The sequence below is a fragment of the Gekko japonicus genome, unplaced genomic scaffold (assembly GCF_001447785.1).
Source record: "Gekko japonicus isolate JY-2015 unplaced genomic scaffold, Gekko_japonicus_V1.1 scaffold91, whole genome shotgun sequence".
NCBI classification, from domain to species: Eukaryota; Metazoa; Chordata; class Lepidosauria; order Squamata; family Gekkonidae; genus Gekko; species Gekko japonicus.
The window spans coordinates 656,702-667,217 of record NW_015172555.1 but is presented as its reverse complement, the minus strand read 5'-3'; positions in this window follow the sequence as shown (position 1 = coordinate 667,217).

Here is a 10,516-nt window from a genome sequence, read left to right as displayed (position 1 = left end):
TATAATGAATTTCCTGATGTGTTCGGGGGCGGTCTGGGAAAGTACAAAGGGCCCCCTGTGTCTTTTGAGCTCGATCCATCTGTGACACCTATACGGTTGAAGTATAGGAAGGTGCCAATCCCGCTTAAACCACGGATCGAAGCCGAGCTGGACAAGCTCATAGCCCAAGGAGTATTGGAGCCAGTCCCATTTAGCAAATGGGAGACGCCTATAGTCACGCCAGTAAAATCGGATGGCTCCATCCGAATATGCGCTGACTATAAGTGCACGATCAACCGTGCCTTGCAGCAGCATTCCTACCCTGTCCCGGTAATCAGCCACGTCCTGGCGTCACTGGGAGGGGGGAAAGTGTTTGCAAAGTTCGACCTCGCCCAAGCCTACCAACAGCTGCCTGTGACCAGGGAGGCGGCTGAGGCGCAGACAATCGTCACCCACAGAGGGGCTTTTCGAGTGAACCGGCTCCAGTTTGGGGTAAACGTGGCTCCAGGAGTGTTCCAAGGCCTCATGGAAGGGTTACTGAGGGGAGTTCAGGGGACTGTCCCTTATTTTGACGATGTGTTGGTGGCTGGGAGGTCCGATGAGGAACTCATGAGCAGAGTTCGAGAGGTACTGAAACGGTTCTCTCAAGCGGGACTTAAGGTGAAACAGTCCAAATGTATAGTGGGTGTTCCCAGTGTGGAATTTTTGGGGTTCAGGATCGACGAACATGGTGTCCACCCCACAGAGGACAAGGTGAGGGCAATTAAGGATGCCCCATGTCCAGGGAACAAAAAGGAGCTCCAAGCATTCCTTGGACTCCTCAATTTTTACCACGCCTTCCTCCCCCACAAGGCGTCGGTAGCGGCCCCACTACATGCCCTCCTGCACAAAGAGGCAAAATGGCGGTGGGGGTCAGAGCAGGAACGGGCGTTCAAAGGAGTCAAGGCATTACTGGTGTCCAATGCAGTGTTGACTCACTACGATGATAATAAAATGTTGGTGTTGGCTGCGGATGCATCTCCTTATGGGGTGGGGGCGGTGCTCAGCCACTTGATGCCAAACGGCGAGGAAGCTCCCGTAGCATTTTATTCCCGCTCACTGTCAAGCGCGGAGAAGGGGTACGCCCAGATCGACAAGGAGGGACTGGCGCTTGTTGCAGCAGTTAAAAAGTTTCATGACTTTTTGTATGGTCGGAAGTTTCTCCTTGTCACCGACCACAAGCCCCTGTTGGGAATCTTTGCCCCGGACCGGCAACTTCCCAACATCATGTCAGCGCGGATGCTGAGGTGGGCTCTGTTCCTGTCCGCCTACGATTACGACCTAGAACATCGGCCGGGTAAGGCGATTGGTCACGCGGACGCTTTGAGTCGCTGCCCTCTGCCCGGCCTGGACTCAGACCCAGCTCCAGCTAGCGAGGTGTTAGCGATTGATGAACTGTTCCAGGCTCCGATCACCTCTAAGGACATTGCGGCTGCGTCCGCTAAAGACATTGTGATCTCCAGAGTTTTGAACTGGGTTTGGAGGGGGTGGCCTGTGGGCTCCGTGGAGCCAGAATTTGCGTGTTACAAAATGCGTCAAAACGAGCTGTCTGTGTCAAAGGGATGTCTTTTGTGGGGAAGCCGGGTGGTGGTCCCTCACAAACTCAGGGAAAAAGTGCTGAAATCACTTCACGAGGGCCATCCCGGCATGGTCCATATGAAGGCGCTAGCTCGCGGGTATGTGTGGTGGCCCAGGCTAGACGCCGACATTGAAGAGTGGGTTCGGGTGTGTGAGCCTTGTCAGCAGGCTAGGCCTGAACCACCAACCGCCACTCCTCAGAGATGGGAGTCGGCGGGAAAGCCCTGGTCGAGATTGCACCTCGACTTCGCAGGGCCAGTACAAGGGCAAATGTTTTTGGTAATTGTAGACGCTTATACCAAATGGTTAGAAGTGGCTCACATGCGATCGACCACTTCTAGCGCTGTCGTCACAGTGCTGCGACAGTTGTTTGCCACTCACGGGTTGCCTGACGTACTCGTGAGTGACAACGGCGCACAATTTACTTCCGAGGAGTTCAGGAGGTTCTTGTCTGATAATGGGATCAGGCAAATGACGGCCGCGCCGTTTCACCCGGCCTCAAACGGGCAGGCCGAGAGAATGGTGAGAACAACTAAAGAAGCCCTTGCAAAGCTGGTATGTGGTGATTGGGGGGTGAAACTAGCTTCGTTTCTCCTGAGACAACATGTTACCCCTTGTTCGGCGACAGGCCGCAGCCCGGCCGAGATGTTAATGGGTCGCCGTTTAGCAACGCTGTTAGATAGGTTGCATCCAGATCTGAACGATCTGAAACCACAACCACAGACCGAGAGTCCGAAGGTCCGGACATACGAAAAGGGTGAGCAAGTGTATGCTCGTAACTATGCCAGTGGTCACTCGTGGCTTCCAGCCACTGTCACCGATGTTATCGGTACTAGAATGTATGTGGTACGGCTTGCAGATGGACGCAAGTGGCGTAGGCACATAGACCAGCTGAGGCAGCGGTGGGCAACTGACCGTCCTACCGTGCAGCCGGCTGAGTCCGCAGAGGAACCCCCATGGCCTTTAGAAGAGGCAGGTACTGTAGAGCCTGAGGGCTACGGTAGCGGTCAAGAGACAGGGCAGACCCCTAATTTTGAACCGCATGCAACGGACGGGGACGTTCCTGACTCTGAGGTCCCAGAGTCAAACGGAGTACCACTGAGGGACAGATGCCCTGAGACGAGTTCACCTCGTAGGTCTCAGAGAACGAGACGTGCACCCACCTACCTAAGTGATTACGACTGCTCATGAGGTATTTTTGCTTAGGGGGGAGGGAATTGTAATGTATTCATAGCTGCCATGAGTACAGGAGGTTTTATGTGAATCATCACATAGGGAAGCAATGCTAAGCTTCGTCTTGGACAGAGCATCCTAGTCCAAGACTCACGACCCAATCACATTCAAGCAAGCCGCAAGCGGGAACGTTTGTGATTGGTCCTTATGCGCTCAACCTGATAGGTTGTTATGTGTATAGTAGGAGTGGCTATATTAGCCGGGAATGTTTAAATACCGGGCAGTTTCAATGGGCAAACTGTTCGGGCTATCAGATGTTGTACCGTGTCGAAGAAGTGAACAGAGAGCTGAATAAACTTGAGTCTTTGCTGAAATCACTCTCCGACTCATTGTTAAGCGCCGGACTTAACAGTTCCCTTGCTCGAAAGCCAGTCGAATCCGACTCTAGGGTTGCGGTGCTCATCTCCGTTTCAAAGCCGAGGAGCCAGCGCTGTCCGAAGACGTTTCGGTGGTCATGTGGCTGACAGAAGCAAGGACTACTAAACACCAAGGCGCACGGAACGCTGTTACCTTCCCACCAAAGTGGTACCTATTTATCTACTTGCAATTTCTTGCTTTCGAACTGCTAGGTTGGCAGGAGCTGGAACTAGAGACGGGAGCTCACTCCGTCATGTGGCAACTCTGGTCTTCCACAGCCTGCAGTTCAGCGTCTTAACCCCTTTGAGAGGGTGGCCACGGATTTTGTGGGGCCACTGCCCTGCACCCCCCGAGGGGCCAGATACCCCCTCATTATCATGGACTATGCCACTTGTTACCCTGAGGCGATCCCTCTCCCAAACATGAAGAGCATTGGGATAGCCCTGGACCCTCATGTGGTACTTTTCACATGTAGGCCTTCCCATGGAATTTCTTTAAGATTGGGGTTCTCCATTCACCACACAGCTCATGAGGCAGGTCTGTCACATCCTTAAAGTCTGACAGTTGTTCACCTCCGTTCACCATCTCCAGACAGATGGACTGGTGGAACAGATGAACCAGACCCTAAAAGTCCTGTTGCAAAAGATGGTGTATGAGTGGCCCGCAGCCTGGGATGATGGGGGGGCCACAGCAAGCAAGGTCATGGATTTGTCAGGATTGTGGCAGCACGCTCAAGCCGGTGGGGTGAGGCACCGAGGCGGTGGGGGAGTGGCACAGGAAAGGTGTGGGTCTTTCCCTCTCTAGCAGCCTCACAGGAGGCCACGAGTTGGTGCAGCCCCACCTGACGCCCTGGTTGAGTGTCAGGGCTTATGTTCAATGCTCCCTCTCAGCTGTGGACTCTTGTAAGCAAAAATTCTACTCTGTGAGCTCCTGCCATCCAAGTTGTGAACGAGCGATTTGGCTGCTGCATAAATTAGTTTGCTCCAGAGCCCTCCTGCCTGAGCTAAGACAAAAATGTGTGAGCTGGTGGCTAAAAAACTGTGAGCTAGCTCACACTAACTCAGCTTAGAGGGAGCACTGCTTATGTTCAGAGGTGGGGCCAGAAAGGGGGGGGGAGGAAGGACTAATGGGGAAAGAGCTTGGGTGCCGGGAGGGGCATAAAAGGAGGGATCTGAACAGGGTGGAGGAGGAGGGTGACTGGTGACCAGGAAGAGCCCAGAGAGAGAGCGGGGAGAAGGTACCAGCAGGGCAGGTGGAGAAAGATGGTGTTAACCCAGCCCCAGCCCATTCCGGGACCCTGAGGATCCCTTCCCCAATGGAGGGGGAGGAGCAGTAGAGGGACAGTGACTGGTGGCCAGACCCCTGGAGAGGAGGCGGAGCATGACAGGACACCCCTACTTTACTTTGACAAGCCTTTATTGGCATATGTATATGCATACAATAGGAGATGAGGTTAAATATAGATCAGGAAATACAAATCCACATAGGGTAAAATTGGAGCTATGGCGCAGGAAAACAGCATAGAAACAGAAAAACCTTAGTGGTTACTTATCAGAACATATAGCCATAGCACTAAGAAGAAACCTTGCTACTATTTCAGTTATTTCCGCATCTGGATTATCAAGTAAAAACAGAACCTTAAAATCATCAGGAATCTCTGGGAATTGAGCTAATATAGGGTACAGAAGATCCTGGCGGGGCACCAGATAAAAGGGACATTGAAGGAGAACATGGGGGACGGTTTCAACACAGTCCTTCCTACAAGGACAGCACCTGCTGGAGTAGGGGACCCCCTGGAATCTGCCAGAGAGGAGAGCAGAAGGAAGGACATTAAATCTGGCCAAGGAGATGGTTCTGCGCAAATTTGGAGCTATAAGTTGATATGAAGATATACAGCTGGAAGATCTGCATTTGGAACGATCCCTAAATTTGGGGGAGAACAGGTTCTGTTAGCCAAGCTATAGAGAGTTTGCGATTCTGAGCCCAATAACTAGAGGGGTCAGACACCCCTACTATGTGTTGGGAAATGATGAAATTAAAGTTTATTGGGCTTAAGTCAAAGTTACAAAAAAAAATACCTGTGGCAGTTAATCTTTTTTTTTTTTTTGCTGAGTAACAAAGCCTGAGGAGTAATTGCAAAATCTGTGAAAATGATTGCTACCTGGAGAAAGGGTTCTGGTTCACTGTAACAACCATTCACCTACTTGCTGAGGACTGCTTTACTGAATGGCCTTTCAAATGCTTTCCTGTACAAGAGGAGTCACTGCCCTATAATAATCTTATGTGGAAAAACACCACAGCTTTGTACAGTGAGAGGTCAAAGCCCTGGCAAGTAAACATTATATTGTGTTATTTCATGAATCTTAACCCTCAATTCTTAATATAAAAAGATGGGACAGTGCATGGAGATTCACCGTGTTCCTCCAGAACGCTCCAGGCAGCAAACATGCTTGATATTTGACAGAAAAATGAGGAAGGAGTTGGACAGATTGGCCACGGAAGGTAATTTCCCACACAGGAAGTTTTGTGGCCAAAAAAGGAGTTGAACCCAAGTAGAGTTGCCAAGTCTGACTCAGGAAATACCTGGAGACTTTGGGGGTGGTGCTTAGCAAGGATGTGATATCACTTTTGTGATGTCATGTCCTATGATGTCATTTCCAAGTCTAAGGTCAAGTGATGACACCTCCCAAGCTCCACCCCCTTCCGATGACATCTCTTCCAGCACACTGCACCAATCCCCGCTTCCTGTGATGTCACTTTCAGGGCACTCCCCCAAACCTCCTTCTTCCTCTGAAGTCACTTCCTTCTTTCAAAATTCAAATTTAAGTACACTGCCTTATATCACTTCCCACCCCCATCTTTCCCCCACTTTATGTTACTTGTAGGCTTTTAGGCCTCCTTCCACTGCAAAAATGATTAAAAGCTTTAAGATAAAATACTTTTATTTAAACATCTAACAATTAGAACAAAAAAACAAGCTAACAGCACATGACAAACAAGTGAACAAAACAAGAGAAGCTGTCATGGTTATACTGCTTTCGGCTTTCAGGAAGGAATGTGATATCTATCTTGGCCTCTTGCTGCTTTTAGCAACTCTGGTCTTGACTTTATAAACTTGCAGAATTCTTTACGGTGCATCCTGAAATTCATTTTCACCTGGACTTCTGCTTTGAGAAGGCTATTTCTCAGCCAGTGTCATGCCTGTCCCCGACCCGGCACTTGGGAGCCTTGAAAATGAGGACTCTGCACCTTTAACAACCTCAGAAGCACAAGAGTCCTCACCAAACCTAAGTGCCGAGGAGGATGAACACCAAACCACAGGACAGCTGGCACCTGAAGCTGATCAGGCAATACCTGGCCCCAGCAGCTTGCCACCCGATTCTCCGCCACCTGTTGACTGGCTGAGAAATCAGAGACGCCGGGATCTGGCAACCAGGCGCAAGGAGGCATGCTTGTGCGGATGGCGATCATTAAGTCCAGATTACTGACAGAAGCAAGGACTTTGCAAAGGAATGCTAACGAGATTATGACCCAGCACACTATTTGAAGAGACCGCTGGCTGCTAGCAAACTGTGCTGGCAAACTAGTCCGTGGACCAGAAACTTCGCACCTCTAACTCTGTTTTGGCTCTTGACTGATCTCCCGGTTCCTGAATCCGGTCCATGTTTTGGCGACCCCTCTGGCTCTTGATCCCCGGCTACGCTTCCTGACTACGATACTGGCTTGGACTCTGACTATCGGTAACGTTTGACTACGGCTTGACGTTGTGTATTTGGAACCGTTTGCTTGGACTCTTGTTGATCTCTCTGGCTGACTCTTGGACTTGCCTATTGACTCTCCCTCTCTGCCCGGCCCCCAGCTCTGTCATGACAGCCAGGCTCTTTCGTTGATCCAGAACTGCATCATTAAGTTGAAGACTCTCTCACAGTAGGCATTCAATACAGGGACAGACAGTGCAAAAGAGACCAACTTCAACACATGACTGTCACCGCTGTTTGGAATGTTCCTGAACATCTTTACCCATCCCTGGTCTATCTTCTCTTTTTGTGAGAAAAATATCTTTTTGGCATTTTGACATAATGCAGAAATCATAGAACAGCTTGTCAGTGTCTATTATATCATGGCAAAAATTAAGGGCATTGACAAGGCTATCTAATGGATCCCACATCACAGGACTGTCAAGCGAGATGTCAAGCGAGACCAGCGCCATGTCTTTGAAAACTGATGTACTACAATTATACCATTTCTCAAGACAGTCAATGCACCTTGAGAATGTCTGGTCTTTTTCATAACGGGATTGAACAATGCCATCAAATTGTGTAGGAAGAACATATAAACCAGAGGAAAAGATGACTCTTCTTCTGGACTGAATCCTTCCCGCACATTTTTTTCCACATTCTTCTTCCCCACATGACAGAAAGTATGCCCTCATTGCAGGCCAGCACTGATGAACCTGTTCAACAGCAGGCATAAGTGACAACCACAGTGTTGGACCATGCCAGATCAGATCTCTATACTCTATATCTACAAACTCAAAGGAGGACCTCAGGGAGTCTGCACTTTTGGCTGAGCATGAGAACTCACTGTATATTGGTGTGACAAAGACGTCTACGTTAAAACTCAGTCCTTTCTTCCCCACTGTAAGGCAACTGTGAAGTACATGGCATTTGCAGCCCACATGTAGAAGATGGAGCAGATCTATTCTCTCTTGCTCCGGATTGCAAGACTAGATCTAATGGGTGGAAATTACAAGGGAGTCGTTACCGGCTAAATATCAGGAGAAACTTCCTAACTGTAAGAGTGGTTGAGCAGTGGAACAGTCTGCCTCAGGAGGTGGTGGATGCTCCTTCACTGGACGTTTTCAAGCGGAGGCTGGACAACCATCTTTTGGCTATGTTGTAGGTATGTAAGGCTATCTTACGGCTATACTCCTGCAGAGTGCAGGGGGTTCGACTAGATGACCTGCAAGATCCCTTCCAACTCTAACATTCTATGATTCTTGATTCTATCTATCAGTCATTTGTTAAGCTGCATGAGTGTTTGAAACACTGACTTGTGTTTCCCAAAAGTCACTGCAGCACTGTCAGCAACGTCAGATCCTCTGTCCAAACTGAAACCATTGCCCTGCCGCGCAATGCAGAGCTGTGCTGCAAATGCCTCACTGGGGTCCTAGTTGCCATGATACAAGTCAAGCAATCCTCCTTTAATTCCCTCTGTTATGGAAAAGTAACAAACAGTCACAGGAAAGAATTTCCTGTTTCCCTTGTTGGAGGCATCACATCCTACTGAGAAAAAGTGGGCTCCATCCAAGTCCTCCAGCAGCAATTCTATGGCTTTTGGTGCCAAAATGTTCTCCACGAATGCTGGTGGCTTTTTTCCATCCACAAGACATCTTTTTTGCCATACCGGAATCAGGCAACATCCTTTGCAGTCTTGACTTGCATAACTATGATGGTGCAAAACACTTTGGTACACTTCTACCACTTCCGCTGCAGTGACCTGATTTGCTTCTGAGGAATCTGGTTTGTCAAAGAAGGTGGTCAGTAGCAGTGATTCCTCTAAGCTGAGTTAGTGTGAGCCAACTCACAGTTTTTTAGCCTTCAGCTCACACATTTTTGTCTTAGCTCAGGAAGGACAGTTCCAAAGCAAACTAATTTATGCAGTAGCCAAATGGCTCGCTCACAACTTTAATGCCAGTAGCTCACAAAGTAGAATTTTTGCTCATACGACTCCACAGCTTAGAGGGAGCATTTGTCACTAGTGGTGTCTGTCTATACTGTGTCTACACCTCTTTGTGCTTCATACCTTTCACATGATTTATTAGGTCATCTTTCCCCTCATAATGCACAGATATCCTGCGGTGGCACCAAATGCATTCCGCTGTTTCAAAGTCATTTTTACGAAGCCAACTTTTGAATTGGCTTTTGCTCAGCCATTCATCCTTAAAGAAAACTAGTTTGGTACAATGGTTAGGAGCGCGGACTGTAATCTGGGAGAACTGAGTATGATTCCCCACTCCGCCACATGCAGCTGCTGGTGTGACCTTGGGTCAATCATGGCTCTCTCAGAGCTGTTCTGTCATGAGCAGTTCTCGAAAGAGCTCCCTCAGCCCCACCGACCTCACAGGGTGCCTGTTGTGGGGAGGGGAAGGGAAAGGGATTGTAAACTGCTCTGAGACTCCTCCAGGTAGTAAAGGGCCATGGGGTATAAATCCAATCTCCTCCTCCTCCTCCTCCAAAACTGCAAGATGTGTGTTTTCTGATTTGCTTCACCAGTGCCTGAAGGACCTCCTCCACTGCCTAATGGACCTCCTCCACTTGCCATGACTTCTGACATTTTTGATGGGAACCAACCCTGAGCATCACAACAGGATGGGGGGGGGGGGGACCCCCACAAACTCAGATAGGTGGAGCCAGGGCCTTTTTCTTTTCTTTTCATTTGAAAAAGAGGGGCCGGAACTCTCAAGAGGGAAATGAAGTTTTCAATCTGTATCCTGAAAACTCACGAACTTTTAAACATTTTAAAAAGAATTTTGTCGAAGAGGTTCTGCAAATCTGTTCTGGAGCGTTACCCCAGGAGAAAAAAGCCCGGGATAGAGCCCACAGATACACTCATCAGTTTGCAGCAATTTAATCACAGAAATACAGCTGCATCTGACAAAGAGGGGTGTGTTCCTCGAAAGCTTATGTTACAATACAGTGTGCTAGTCTTAAAGGTGCTACTGGGCTCTATTTTGAAGCAACAGACTAACACGGCTGACTCCTCTGGGTCTATGATTAAAGGTTTGCATGCAAGCAACTCTACTTACCATCATGCCTTAGAGTTGCCAGCTCCAAGTTGGGAAATTCCTGGAGACTTGGGGGCAGAGCCTGCAGAGGACAGGGACCACAGTGGGGTACCGCACCATAGAGTCCACCCTCCAAAGCATCTGTTTTCTCCAGGGGAACTGACCTCTGTAGCCGGGAGATGAGCTGTAATTTTAGGAGATCCCTAGGTCCCACCTGGAGGGTGGCATCTCTAGCTAAGCTTCAGACCAGCAACCATCTCCTTAAAATCATCCCTCAGAAATTAGCTTACTTGGAAGCCCTCAGGCAACTCGCACTTTCAGGTTCAGCTCCCTTCTATGTAGGTCTTTATATATATTTAACCGTGTCACTGTTGTCAAAGGTGTCAAAATAAATAAAAAAGCTGTTCAATATTTGCCGTCCCATTAGCTTCTTATCATTTCTGCCTCTTGTGTTTGTGTACGTCGGTGGTGTGTGTTTGAAGTGGGCTTGCTGTTAAATTTCTAAGTTAAAAAACCCCAACAGATGTTGTACAGAACAGTTTT